The following is a 14,637-nucleotide window of genomic DNA, read 5'->3' as shown; positions in this document are numbered from 1 at the left end:
CGGATTGGTCCAGAGGGAAAAGATGTTAGCTTGTTGCTAGGCGCGTTGCTAAGAGCCGGTGACGCTCTTTTCAGCATCTCCAGAGCGGTTCCAGAGGCCGCTGGGCATGTCCTGAGGTAAAGTGGAAGTGGAAAGAGGTGAGGGCTTTTGGGGGAGCAGGAAGGAGCAGGGAACCCGGCGAGGAGGCGGATGGGTATCAGGGCAGGCAAGGGGAGAGTGGTTCGGTTGGGGACAAGTGGTGGCCCAGCAAATCAACAGGGCTGTCTGCTGTGTTTATTTTCGAGATTCCCTGCACTGAAACATAGATAAATCCACCTGAAGAATTGCTCAGGGAGCAGCTGATGAAACTGTCTGCAGAAAGATGCAGATTGTGCCCACCCAGGGAAGATTGACTGACAGAGTGATTATGGATTATGCAACCGCATCTCAAAAGGGGAAGTCATTTCTGAGTAAGGTGCGTAAGCGCAGTCCAAATTAGGATGCCATCAGTCTTTGCTGCAGGGAAGGACATGCATGCAGAGGCTGGTTCCAGATCAATGGAACTATAGAAGCCGCAAATATGTATGGCCATATATAAATTATGTAAATTCAAGAATCTGTTATAGCAGGAAATCACATTTTTTTCCCCCTACAGAATGCTTCTCGGCCTCTGTTTAAAGACAAAACCAGTATGTAATTGATACGGTACACTGTTCAATACTAGCTAGAAATTTCCAATACAAGATTAGCAAGAATTCCAGCCAGACTTATCAAGGACATTTCCTTGTTTGAGGTGACACAGGGAATGGGTTCCCCAAGCAGGCAAGTCAAGATTCAAAACTGTTCTGTTCTATTCCAGCTTTTGCTATTTTATGGTTTAAGTTAAAGGTGCTCCCTGGTACTTCCTGGGCTTTGTCTTCAAGGGAGAAGGAACAATTCTTGATTAAACGGGAGGGCCACGCAGCCTGAATATAGAAGGGCACTTGAATGCTGAATGGCTCCTCAACTCCACTGGTCCCTGCTGTTCTTGTCATCTATCTCCAGATGATCCAGGAACTGACTGATGGAACGGAAGAAATACGAACAGATTTTCTATGATGGGTATGTATGACATTGCCTGTCAGGATAATACTGGAGTCCCAAACGGATGGCTAAGAGCAACAGTGAGATTGTAAACACTTCATTAGCCACCCATCTGGATCCCTGACCCATTTGAATTTTTCAATTAAAAAGAAAAAACTAAAAAGAGGTTTTCAATTTAAAAGGGGGAAAAGACCCCGCCACTATTATGGTTTACTGCAAATCAGAGTGCATCATTTTTATTTCCAAGATCACCCCTAACTCCAGTTGGATCTCTCCCTGGCTTAAAAATCTGCATCTACAGCTAACACTCAGGTATGTTTGCCACAATACATTATTTGTGATGCTGCCTTTATCACTAATGCCTAAATGTCAAATCAAACAGAATTCAGCAACCAGGCTGGTCTTCAGAGAAAATCAGTGTCCACATTTACACTGACTTAAGCCAGAAGCACTCACAAGCCATTTTTTTCTGGGTGAAATACAGAAGGCTGGTAATTACTTTTCTCTTTTTTTTCCCCAGAAAATTTTTTATTTTTATTTCTTATACACATAATGTAAATGTACACTCTCTTATACATAATTGGTCATACCAATGCATATTATTCTTAAAGAAAGCATAAAAATAAGGCATTTTAATTACATTCGGGGTTGCTCTTCTACCCTTTCTTTTCCCTCATTTCACAACAAACCTTCTTCTCCTTTTTCTTTTTTTCCCTTCCCTCCTCTCCTCTCCTACTTTCTCCCTCCTCCTCTCCTTCCTCTTTCCTACTTCCCCTTCCTTTCCCCTACTCCTCCCCTCTTTTCCCCCTTTCTCACCTTCTCTCCTACTCCAGGCTGGTAATTACGTTTAAAGCTTACAGCTAGAGCCCAGTTTATGAGAGAAAAGTTCCCATTATCTACAATTCCTCTCCTGCCCCCACCTCCACTCCAGGTCATCAGGAAGAATTGATGATCCAACTTTTGCAGGCTCATATAGTGGTTGGAAAGTCAAGACTTCTCTTAAACACCCTCCCCTTTTGGGGGGGGAGAGACAAGTATTCTCAATTAAGTTGAAATTTTTAACAAGGTCCTAAAACACAAGCAGATTTTTAATGGCTGGTTGAAATTGTTTTTAAATACACTGCTCAAAAAAGTAAAGGGAACACAAGCAGAAGACATCTGAGATCTGAATGAATGAAATAGCCTTATTAAATACTTTGTTCGTTACATACAGTAGTTTTGTGTTCCCTTTAGTTGTTTGAGCAGTGTATAAACTACTGTATGTAACAAACAAAGTATTTGATAAGGCTATTTCATTCATTCAGATCTCGGATGTCTTCTGCTTGTGTTTCCTTTATTTTTTTGAGCAGTATATTTCATAATTGTATTTTGCATTTGCCAAATAGTAGTAATAGTACTAGTACTAGTAGCATGTTCCATGGGGGTATGTTTTAAGGCTCTTCCTGGATCCACAGCTCAAGAAGGAAATGGTAACTGTAATCAGGAAGGCCTTATCTGGTTCACCATGGAGCTGCCCTTGAAGACTATACAGAAGCTTCAGCTGATCCAGAATATGGCAGGGTGGCAATAATGAACACACCCTCAGTATGCTTTTACCATCTTGAGTTACTTATAAAATTGTATAAGGTGAGATAAAAAATCGAATAAATACAATACCTCTACTTTGCAAGATGTACTGGTTGTCAGTTTGCTTGTAGATGTGATTTGTGGTGTTCAATACCATCTATAAGCCATAGGGTTTGGCCACTTGAAGGATTGTCTATCTCCTAAAATATTTGCATGGCCAATTCTATATGACAGGGCTGGCACACTCCAGGTTACTTCAATTAAACAGGGCCATCCATCCAGACCCTGGAAATGCAGTTTCTCTGTCTTAGTCCCTGCCTTCTGGAATCAGGTTCCCTCCAAGATCCAAATATTCCCCCAACCAGCTGCCAACAGCTTTAACATCAATTCCCAATGGAAAGCCAAATGGGTCACTGAATGCCCAGTTACAGTATAGGAAGACATATAAATAACCCCACAAAAAAAGGGTGCCAGCCTTTGACCTACTACATCAGCAATGGACAATCCTGAAGAAGATTCATGTCTCATATGGCATCTGCTGGGACTCTATATAAATGGTGCATAGAATCCTCCCCTCAGTGTGACTGTGGGATCCCATATCAAACTGTAGATCACATTGTGACTGGCTGTAAGCTCAGGGCATTTACTGGCCCAGTATCTGGTTTTTTTAAAAAAAATACCGTATTTTTCGGAGTATAAGACGCACCTGAGTATAAGACACACCTTAGTTTTTGGGGAGGAAAATAAGAAAAAAGCTGATTGGCGGGTGGATCGGTCTCCCGGAATACCCCCAATCAGCTGTTCCCAGAGGTGAATTTTAGCAACAGGTTCCTTGGTTGTGAGCTCTGTGCCTTGCTTTTTTTTTTTTTTTTTGGCTTTTTTTTCTGCCTCTGAAAGCCTCTGAAACAGAACTTCAGAAAAAAAGCCTCTGAAACTCTGTTTGGGGGCTTCTTTTCTGAAGCTCTGTTTGGGGGCTTCTTTTCTGAAGCTTCGTTTCTGATGCTTTTTTGAAACCTCGATTTGAGAAGCTGGGCGGGGCTACATTTGGAGTATAAAACACACCCAGATTTTCACCCTCTTTTTTGAGAGAAAAAGATGTGTCTTATACTCCAAAAAATACAGTATAAACAAAGCTGTGCTTCAATGGTTAGACATTAATATTTGAATGTAGATCTTTTTGACATTTATATTTTATTGGGTTCTACTAATCTAGTTGAAATGTTAGTTTATATTGCTAAGTCTATGTATAATATGCCATATGCAAAATAAAATAAAATAAAATAAAATAAAATAAAATAAAATAAAATAAAATAAAATAAAATAAAATATAAATACTTCCTTGGGCTTTGGGGAGCATATACATGTAATAAATAGTAATAATACCAATTATCACTGACCCTCTTTGTCCCAAGGATTAGACTGCAAACAAAAAACAAAACAACTAGTCAGCTCTTTCCAGACATCAGTTTTGATCTCTTGCATAGATTTGAAACTAGTCTAGTTGTTCTTCTTGCCTCACCTGTACGCCTTGCCAGCATATTCAGTCATTACATGGTGACTATAACTGGTCTCATGCTGCCATGCAAAAAGCATCATCCTGACCCCAAACTCTCTCCCCACCTCCCTACCCTGTAAATTATTATCTGCTACAATGGTAAAATGCATGCTGTGCAGGTAGAAAATCCCAGATTTAGTCTCCAGCATTTCCAAATAATGGTCAATCAGAAATCATGAAAAGCCATTATTAGTACAGTATAGTTAAAGAACAATGTATTAAATGAGCCGCATTTCTGAGCCGGTATGAAGAGCTTCTTATTATATTCCCACTGAGAATGATTGCAACTCAGTGGTAGAACAAAGGCTTTGCATATGACAGATCTTCAGCTTCAATCCTTGGTATTTTCAAGATCCTTTCCAACTCTGTTATTCTGTTAAGGGTCACCCTGGGGTTCTTGGAGCAGCTCCTTCAACTGTGCACATCAACCATTTCTCGAGGGGCCATCCAAAAGTTGTCACCTATCTAAATAGAACAATGTAGACAAGGGACAATGTTATCAAAAAAAACATGAGGAGTAAAGTATTGAACGAATGCAATCTCATTTTAGGTGAAGTAAAATTAACGTTTACTTTTGTCCTGGCTACCCAATTTTTGGACTATGGCCTCTGGCAGACAGTTCAAAGGCCAAGTGAGGCTCTTAACAGGAAAGAGGTTGTGCATCTCCCATTGGAATAAACAGTATTGATTAGGGCCGGGATAGCGAACCTATGGCACGTGTGCCACAGGTGGCACGCAGAGCTATATCTGTGGGCACGCAAGCGTTGCCCTAGCTCAGCTCCAGCACGCATGTGCATGCAGGCCAGCTGATTTTCGGGCCTTCCGGAGCCACCAGAAGATGGGAAATGGGCCGTTTACAGCCTCCAGAGGGTCTCCAGGGGGTGGGAAAGTCCGTTTTCGCCCTCCCCAGGCTCCAAGAAAGCCTCTAGAGCCTGGGGAGAGTGAAAAACTGGCCTTCCGGTCCCACCGGAAGTCAGGAAATGGGTAGTTTCCGGTCTCCGGAGGGCCTCCGGGGGTGGGGGGGAAGGCTGTTTTCGCCCTCCCCAGGCTCCAAAAAAGCCTCTGGAGCCTGGGGAGAGCGAAAAACTGGACCACCGTGCCATCACATGCCAAAAGCGGGGGGGGAGCACAGGGGGTCATGCACCACATGCACAGGGGGAGGGGTGCATTGAATTATGGGTGTGGGCACATGCGCACGCGGCCCCCTGCGCTCCCCCCGCTTTTGGCACACAGCGGCAAAAAGGTTAGCCATCACTGGACTAGGGGGACCAGTGTTACTTAGATAAAGTAGCAACCTACAATTTCAGGGAAATTGTTGCACCAGTTCAAAAGGATTATGGTTGACCATGCAGCTGCACTGGATGTTTATCAAGAGAACTATGTTATGTAAAACTTTCACCACCATCACTTCTTTAGTACCCAATGGATCCAAGGCCTGCTTTGAGTTGCTGTTAAACTTTGCATTTTTCTTTTTCCTTTTCCAATAAGAAGTAACCCTTCCCAAATAAGAATACGCCATACAATCAAAGCTGTCTGTGGTTTGGCATCCACCTCTTTCACATTTTTTATTGTGTACTTACCAGGGAGATGTTCGGTTACCATGGAGATAAAACTCACAGAAGTATCTAACCACTAATAGACAGTGAGCTCAGCTTGAGTAATGCATTTTCAGTCAAGAGCACCAAAGAATCCCAATGTTGAGAATGGAACATATTTCAGTTCTAAATTCACTCTATTACCTGGATTCCCCACCTCAACACAATTCCTCATTTGTTGTGGCATGCCTGAATCGGCCTGTGCTTTTATGCCATGTCTCTCTCTTTTCTTTTCCTTACCCCCTGCCTAGTTTTGACATACCCACTACTTCATCTTCAAATGGAAATTCACAGGAACAGTTCCTTTAACACAATATACAATTAAATTGTAAATTTTTCTGCCTTGAGAAATGAAGACCACTAATTTATTTATTTATTTGTTCAACTTGTATGCTGCCTTTCTCCGAAGACTCAAGACTTAAACCCATTTAGATGGGTTTAAGGGAACTTCATCTCAAATCCTGCTGTGTTGCTTCATCGTGGTAGGGTCTGTCTGTCGGAGTAAGGAGCAAAGGACACCAGTAAGAATATATAATCCCAGCAGGATTATCCAAATCATCCCAATTGCCCAGCTATAGAAAATAAGTAAACAGATAGAAGAGAGAGAGCAGGGGTGAAATCCAGCAGGTTCTGACAGGTTCTGGAGAACCAGCAGCAGAAATTTTGAGTAGTTCAGAGAATCAGCAAATACCACCTCTGGCTGGCCCCAGAGCGGGGTGGGAATGGAGATTTTTCAATATCCTTCCCCCAGGAGTGGGGAGGGAATGGGGATTTTGCAGTATCCTTTCCCTGCCATGCCCGCCAAGCCACACCAAGCCCATCAAGCCACACCCACAGAACCGGTAGTAAAAAAATTTGGATTTCACCACTGAGAGGGGTATGTGTGTGAGTGTGTGTGTGAGTGTGTGTGTGTGTGTGTGTGTGTGTGAGAGAGAGAGAGAGAGAGAGAGAGTACTGCAGCAATCTAGAAAGATGCTGGTGATGGATGATCATTTTACTATCTTTTCATACTTCATAGGATAAGGCAATGCTAAACCATTTCTGTATTTTACCAAGAAAATCATAAGGGTATAATATATAATCTTGGGTAAAACTATAGTCCGATAAGGGCTTCTTCAGGACAAATGGCATTCAACAACATCGGGTCTTTTAGAATACTAATAGTGTTTTTATGTTGTTAGATTAAACCCTTCAGAATATCTAGTTGCTGCATTTTGCCATGCATGAGAAGAAAATCCAAAACTGCAAATCCAAAACTACCCTGGAAACATAAGCAGCATGAGTTTAAACATAGGAAAACTCAACACAATAAAAGATTAAATGAATCAACTACACATTAGGCATCAGTAAATTGAGTGGAACAGGATCCTTCCAGTCAGATATCACAGTTTACTATCCAGGACATGAAAAACAATAAAAGAACATCATTGCTTTCATAGTTAAGAAAGGGATAGCAAAAACAGTATTGGGTTACTATGCAGTCAATGACTAAATAGACAACAGACAGAATAATAGAATAACAGACTTGGAAGGGACCTTGGAGGTTTTCTAGTGCAACCCGTTGCTCAAGGCAGAAATCTTTATTGTATTCTGGACAAATCGTTGTCCAAGCTCTTCTTGAAAACCTCCTGTGTTCAACTTCTGGAGCAGTGGTGGGTTTCAAAATTTTTTACTACCAGTTCTGTGGGTGTGGCTAGATGAGCATGGCTTGGTGGGCGTGGCAGGGGAAGGATACTGTAAAATCTCCATTCCCACCCCAGGCAAGGGGAAGGTTACTGCAAAATCCCCATTTCCTCCCGATCAGCTGGGACTTGGGAGGCAGAGAATAGATGGGGGCGGGGCCAGTCAGAATCTTTACTACCGGTTCTCCAAACTACTCAGAATTTCTGCTACCGATTCTCCAGAACTGGTCAGAACCTGCTGAAACCCTCCTCTGTTCTGGAGCAAATCATTCCACTGATTAATTGTTCTAACAATTACAAAATTTCTCACAGTGTATGGAGAAAGGACATAGCATTGAAAGGGAAAGAGCTATTAAGTTCTGCAAACTTTATCTACTTCCTGATTTTCTCTAGGTTTAGCACTTTAGTTAAAGCTTGTTGAACTTCTTGGATGTCTTCCAAGCTATGTTCTTCATCTATCAAATTACTCACCTTGTAGTGAAGTAGAATGTGGTGGAATGGGTCAGTGGGGAGGAGGTAGTATCATGTGGTGGCCCCATCAATCCTATTGGGATATACCGAACTTAAACAGACCCAATACATATAGAGTTAAACTAAATTCGGTCATTCAGTGGTCCTGTGCAAACTTCTAAACCCAGTTAGCTAACCAATTCGGACCACTCTTTTGCCCAAAAAACAGCCTGAAAAGAAATGGTAGCAAAAAAACCCAAGTCTCAAGTTTTGATTGATTGCAATGGCAAGCCACATCTACCTATTTAAGATGGAAAGACTAATCATCTCCTGCCTATTCTTTCCTCATTCAAGGACTCATGGAATACTAGCTCCTTTCTAGAGAAAATGAGTAGGAAACTGCTTTCTCAAAAGGTTGACTTTTGATCCTGTGTGCTACCAGAACCACCAATACGAGAATCTGAGTAGATTAAAATCAGAACCAGGGCTCTTATAAAGAACTCTGTAAGATAAGAAGGGCTACAGAAATTATTTCTAAAAATATATGGTCAATTCTTTGATATTATCTTGCAAGGGCCTTTTGAGATGTAGTCACCTCTAAATCTATAAGCAGGCAGAATATAAATTTTTGTAATGCAGAAATGAAGAAATGAGAGAGATTATGCTGTGGATGATATTCAGAATATTCTCATTAGTTTTTATCAGATAATTAGGAAGAAGGCACTTTAAATAGAATAGAATAACAGAGTTGGAAGGGACCTTGGAAGTCTTCTAGTCCAACCCGCTGCCTAGACAGGAAACCCTACACCACTTCAGACAAATGGTTATCCAACTTCTTAAAAATTATCAGTGTTGGAGCATTCACAACTTGTTCCACTTATTAATTGTTCTACAGTAACTCTCAGGAAATTTCTCCTTAGTTCTAAGTTGCTTTTCTCCTTGATTAATTTCCACCCATTGCTTCTTGTTCTACCCTTAAGTGCTTTGGAGAATAGTTTGACTCCCTCTTCTTTGTGGCAGCCCTGAGATATTGGAACACAGCTATCATGTCTCTCCTTAGTCCTTCTTTTCATTAAATGAGACATACCCAGTTCCTGCAATCGTTCTTCATATGTTTTAGCCTCCAGTCCCGTAATCATCTTTATTGCTTTTCTCTGCACTCTTTCTAGAGTCTCAACATCTTTTTTACATCATGGCGACCAAAACCAAATGCAGTATTTACTCTGCTAAACTCCATCACTTTGCTAAACAAATAATTCCCTCAACACTGTCAAACTATTTACTAAGTCTGTACTACTATTAATCTTCTCATCGTTCCCATCACCCATCTCCTTCAATTTATGACTGTATGACTGTAATTTTGTTGCTTATCCTCACGATTTATATTGATATTGTTTCCTGATCGCTTATTTGTACCCTATGACTATCATTAAGTGTTGTATCTTATGATTCTTGATGAATGTATCTTTTCTTTTATGTACACTGAGAGCATATGCACCAAGACAAATTCCTTGTGTGTCCAATCACATTTGGCCAATAAAAAATTCTATTCTATTCTATTCCAAGTGTGGCCTTACCTTGGCATTATAAAGTGGTATTAACACATCACGTGATCTTGATTCTATCCCTCTGTTTATGCAGCCCAGAACTGTGTTGGCTTTTTTGGCAGCTGCTGCATACTGCTGGCTCATATCTAAATGATTGTCCACTAGGACTCTAAGATCCCTCTCACAGTTACTACTATTGAGCAAGGTACCATATATACTGTACCTGTGCCTTTTGTTTTCCTTGCCTAAATGTAGAACCTTACTTTTTTCACCATTGAATTTCATTTTGTTAAAGAGCGCCCAATGTTCAAGTCTGTCAAGATCCTTCTGTACCTTGAGCCTATCTTCTGGAGTGTTGGCTATTCCTGCCAGCTGGGTGTCATCTGCAAATTTGATGAGTTCCCCATTTATCCCCTTGTCCAAGTCATTGATGAAGATGTTGAAGAGTACTGGGCCTAAAACAGAGCCCTGGGGTACTCCACTGCATACTTCCCTCCATGTAGATGCAGTTCCATTGAGCTTCTTAAGTTGTTTCCCCTTGAGGATTCTCATCCATGCAATCCTTCCCAAGCTCTCTCTAAATTTATTGAAATTAGCTCTCTTAAAGTACAAGACTCTAGTTTGACTTTATTCTACTACTTGTGTTTACATAATGTTCAATTCCAATATTACGTGATCACTTGTCCCCAAGGTTCCTGTAGCTTCAAAGCCTTCTATCATTTCATCTCTGTTAGTGAGAATTAAGTCCAATATGGCTGATCACCTTGTTCCCTTCTCTACTTTTTGGGAAACAAAGTTGTCTGCTAGGTTTGTTAGGAACCTGTTGGATCTTCCACTTGGTGCAGAGTTTGTCTCCCAGTTGATGTCAGGATAGTTAAAATCCCCCATTACTATTGTGATGTGCTTCCTACATACCTTAGTTAGCTGACTAACAAACGAACAAACAAAAAAAGAACAAATCACACTTTAGATCTCTTTCTCTGAAACCTTATGGGCCAGTGTGCTATTTCCCATTAGATAAAAATAGCTGCTGTTTTTTTTGTTCTGGATAAAGCCATGAATTTTTACCTATGAAATTGCCTCACTGCCATTGAGTGACTCAAACTCCATTGACAATGCATTTCTGGTTGTAAGCCTGGTTCGAGGTTTGAAGAGACTTTGGATCATGAGTTTTCAAATCTTATCCTTTCTATTGGCTGCATTGAGGACATGATTGAAATCTGTGCCAGATGGTATCAACAAATTTAGAAGTGGAAACTATGGGAACTGGCAGGGGGGGAAAAACCTGTTTCCAAAAACGTACCCTGAAAACAAGCTGGCTGTGCTTCTTTATGCATTTAAACCCTGCACGTTCTTTTCAGTGCACACTAAGAGTAGATAAGTTATTCCCAATAACACAGCTTCAACAATGTGCAACATCCAAGACTTTCAGCTCCTTCAGAAAACAACATTTCACTTAGAATATTAGGTCTGCGTAATAAGAAGAAAGGGTAGTTGGCCCATCACAAACAACCATGTTGTTTGGATAAAAGGCTCATCCTATTTAGTCTTGCCCAAGATACAAGGAAAAAGTCATCTTGGGGTTTGAGCAGACATGCTTGAAGGAGAGGTACAAGTAGCTGTTACATATGTAAGTAGCAAGTGAAGCCAGGGATGTAGTCTTCACTCAGGTCCGGGTTTAGCTGGACAGTTGCATGCCCACCACTGATTGGTGGATTCAAACAGGGCCCGCCACTGATTGGTGGATTCAAACAGAGGGAAATGTAAAGCCTTATCAGTGGCTGAATCGGTGGGACTGCTCCCTTTAAAAGGGAGTGCCGGCTCAGCCTGAGCAGAAGTCACTTACTTAAATAAAGAGCTAAAGTTACTGTCTGTCCTCCTGCCTCTTCATTGCCTCACACAATCTAACAGTAGCAACATGTTTAAAATGTCTGAACCAAAAGAAAATGGAGTTGGAAAACATAGCTAAGTAGATATGGAAGGATGCAGACTCCTTGCTTTTATCCTGTAAAGTTTAGTAATCCAATGGATTCACTAATGGTTCCACTCATAATACAAACCATGCATTCAATTCCTGTTGTCCGAGTGTTCATTCAGCCTGTTAAAAATGAGAGTCAGTGTGGTATGGAAGTTAAGGTGACGGATTTAAAATGAGGTTCAGGTTGTAGTCCTTCCTTAAGCATGGACGCCAGCTGTGTGACCTTTCCCTCTCAATCCTTATCAGCATCAGATTCTGCAACAAGTAGGATGATAAATAAGTATAAATAAATAAAACCTCTTCTTGCATCACACACTGATAGCTTTGCTATAAAAACCAGATGAGAGCATTGCAAACACAAGCAAACTTTGTAACCATGTGGGACAAGGGCTGAGGAAAAACAACCTGGCTTGCTAAAATGTGGTTTAGTCTATCATGTTGGAATCTGAAAGAACAGATCTGTAGTAATGTGTCTTAACGTAGAAAACATCCATCTTGTTTTCTCTTCTCTGTTAATTGCTTTGTTCTGTTTTTAGAAAATGAAAAAAAACACACCAAAATGCTTGTTAATTTATGTCAATATTCATTGATTCCCAAAAACAAAACGAAAAACTGGTCACAGATGAAGGCATTACCAATGATGGCTGAATATCGGGGCCCTCAGTGATTGCCTAAAGGGCTAGCAGTGGTGAAAATGCCCAGGTTTTCTCTGCTCAGGGCCACGCTTCCTTCTTGAAGAAGTTCTCCTCAGACACTCTCCAGTAGGCTCCTGAGGCTCAGGTTTTAAATTAGAGGAAGAGTCTAGGACAGGGGTGTCAAACTCATGTCATCAATGCAGTGTCACATGATGTATCGCAACTTTTTTACCCTTCACTAAACCGGGCATGGGCATGGCCAGCATGTGAGGTATCCAGCCCGCAGGCCATTAAATTGATACCTGTGGTCTAGGAGCAAACTAGGAGCAAAAAATCTAGGAGCGATTTTTAGTAATCTAATATAATTGGGGGCCAAGATTAGTGAGGCCTGATGGTAGTAGAGGGGGGCTCTCAGTTATATGGAACTTGCTGACATTGGAAGGATTGGTTACTTGGTCCAATCCTGTGAATTGCTTCTTTTGGCCTCAAACATTCAGGTCAAATTCCAAGATCTGGAAAATGTAGGACCAATAACTTCAAAACACAGACATGCCCGATACCTCCCTGCAATTACTTCTGCATCTCTTCTTATGACCTTCCATCCAATGGAATCAATAACAGCCCCTTTCTCTCTTCCTCCTAAGAGCTCTGAGTCTTTCACAGCTTTGAAAGCCTGAAATCTATGCCTGCACAACAGATCAATACTGTCATGGATATGTGCACAGAATACCAGCCAGACGGAGTGGTAACAAAATCACAGGGGTGGGAGGCATGGAAGAAGATCTTTGAAGGTTGTCTGCCACTCAGAACGTTTAAAAAAAAAGAAAACCTCCCTACGTTCCCCCAAAGCATGATGACCAAGAACAAAACTTGTGTAAATCTGCAGTTTCCTTTACATCAGGACTGAAGGATGATTGCAAGGCTTGATTTTACAAGTAGCAGCCATTACCAGTTTCAAAAGAGATGTACAATTTCCATGAGGGGCAGGTGGTAGGAAGCAGCTGTTGAATAATCACACGCACATCCTCACCCCAAAAAAAGCCTCATCAATAGTCAATTGGGTGAAGTGAAACATTGGGAGCAGGGAAAATACTGGTAATGACACAGATGAAAAGAAACATAAACAGAGGGATTGAAACTGCTGGAGGAATCAAGCAAATTTCCTCTTCAATTCTACATGACACATGAAAATTATTAAAATAGCGTGGCTTCAGGATGAGAGATGATATTCACTGTGAAAGCCAGTATCTTTCTCACAGACTTATCTGACTGCTGAATGGACTTGATTTTTATTTATTTTTATGTTCTATACCTCCCTTTTTTGCGCATATAGACCATAAGAGCCTTGGTGATGCAGCGGACTAAGTGCTGTTATGTAGCACTTAGCTGCCAGCTGCCTGCAATTAATGCGAGTTCAAATCTCATCAGCCTCAAGGTTGACTCAGCCTTTCATCCTTCCAAGGTAGGTAAATTGAGGACCCGGATTGTGGGGGCAATAAGCTGACTTTGTAGAAACACCGCTTATGGGTGGCCAAAAGCCCTAATAAGCAGGTATATACAAAAGAATGAAGGCTATTGCTATAAGTGCATTGTAAGCCGCCCTGAGTCTTCGGAGGAAGGCGGCATATAAATTGAACTAATAAATTGAACTAATAAATATAAAAAGCAGAATACATCAAACCAGAGAGTCATGTAAACTAGAACAGACATATATAAGGAATCCTAATTTAAATATTTCTTGGTTTTTGGCAGGTCTATTAGCCCTTCCAGATCTGCATTTGTATCATCCCAGGAGAAACTCCTTGTCCATGTCTTCACAGAGTCATGGGGAGTCTTCTGCAGCTAAACCAGGGGTGAAATGCTCCCGGTTCAGACCGGATCACCAGATCCGGTAGCGATGGAGGCGGGTGGTTCGGAAAACCGGTAGCAAAAATCCCTGCCCCACCCCCCCCAATTGCCCAGCTGAGCCACGCAATCATCAGAGGCTTTTTTATTATTTTTAAAAGCATTTTTTTCTACAACCTCTTTGGCCGAAAAAATGCTTTTAAAAGTAAAAAGAAAAAGCCTCTGATGATTGCGCGGCTCAGCTGGGATCATCAGAAGCTTTTAAAAAAAAGAAAGAAAGCCTCTGCCGATCAGGCAAGTCAGCTGGGATCGTCAGAGGCTTTTAAAAGCATTTTTTTACAACCTCTTCAGCCGAAGAGGTTGTACAAAAAATGGTTTTAAAAGTAAAAAAAAAAAAAAAAAAGTTGGCCATGCCCATTCAGTCATATTACACACACACACACCAAGCCACGCCCACAGAACTGGTAGTAACAAATGTTACATTTCACCACTGAGCTAAACCAATTAAGTTCCAGCTCATCTGCAGTACAGGTAGTTCTCTACTTACAACAGTTCGTTTAGTGACTGTTCGAAGTTACAGCTACACTGAAAAAAGTGACTTATGATCCTTTTCCACAGTTATGACTGCTGTAGAATCCCCACGGTCAAATGATCAAAATTCAAATGCTTGGCAACTGACTGATATTTATGATGGTTGCAGTATCTAGGGGTCATGGGATTAC

At 41.3% G+C, this 14,637-nt stretch overlaps 2 long non-coding RNA genes across 4 annotated transcripts; one reads left to right on the top strand and one right to left on the bottom strand.

Annotated features, from left to right (window-relative positions):
* Window positions 1-41: 41 nt before the first annotated feature.
* On the top strand, window positions 42-2,723 carry LOC117675162 (uncharacterized). 3 transcript variants are annotated; one of them, XR_015728295.1, is made up of 5 exons: window positions 42-137; window positions 285-400; window positions 903-1,080; window positions 1,310-1,374; window positions 2,517-2,723. It is a non-coding gene; the product is annotated as an uncharacterized LOC117675162 (long non-coding RNA). The 3 variants fall into 3 exon arrangements; XR_004594145.3 differs by having other exon boundaries at window positions 44-137; window positions 285-454; window positions 1,024-1,080; XR_004594148.3 differs by having other exon boundaries at window positions 55-116; window positions 285-454; window positions 1,024-1,080.
* Window positions 2,724-4,369: 1,646 nt separating this feature from the next.
* On the bottom strand, window positions 4,370-11,041 carry LOC117675164 (uncharacterized). Its single transcript, XR_004594151.3, has 2 exons — window positions 10,761-11,041; window positions 4,370-4,648 (listed from the first exon to the last, which is right to left on the bottom strand). It is a non-coding gene; the product is annotated as an uncharacterized LOC117675164 (long non-coding RNA).
* Window positions 11,042-14,637: the final 3,596 nt, after the last annotated feature.

Source organism: Pantherophis guttatus, chromosome 1 (genome assembly GCF_059756535.1).
Source record: "Pantherophis guttatus breed Tessera chromosome 1, ASM5975653v1, whole genome shotgun sequence".
In the NCBI taxonomy this organism is placed as follows: domain Eukaryota; kingdom Metazoa; phylum Chordata; class Lepidosauria; order Squamata; family Colubridae; genus Pantherophis; species Pantherophis guttatus.
This window is presented reverse-complemented; position numbering and strand designations above follow the sequence as displayed.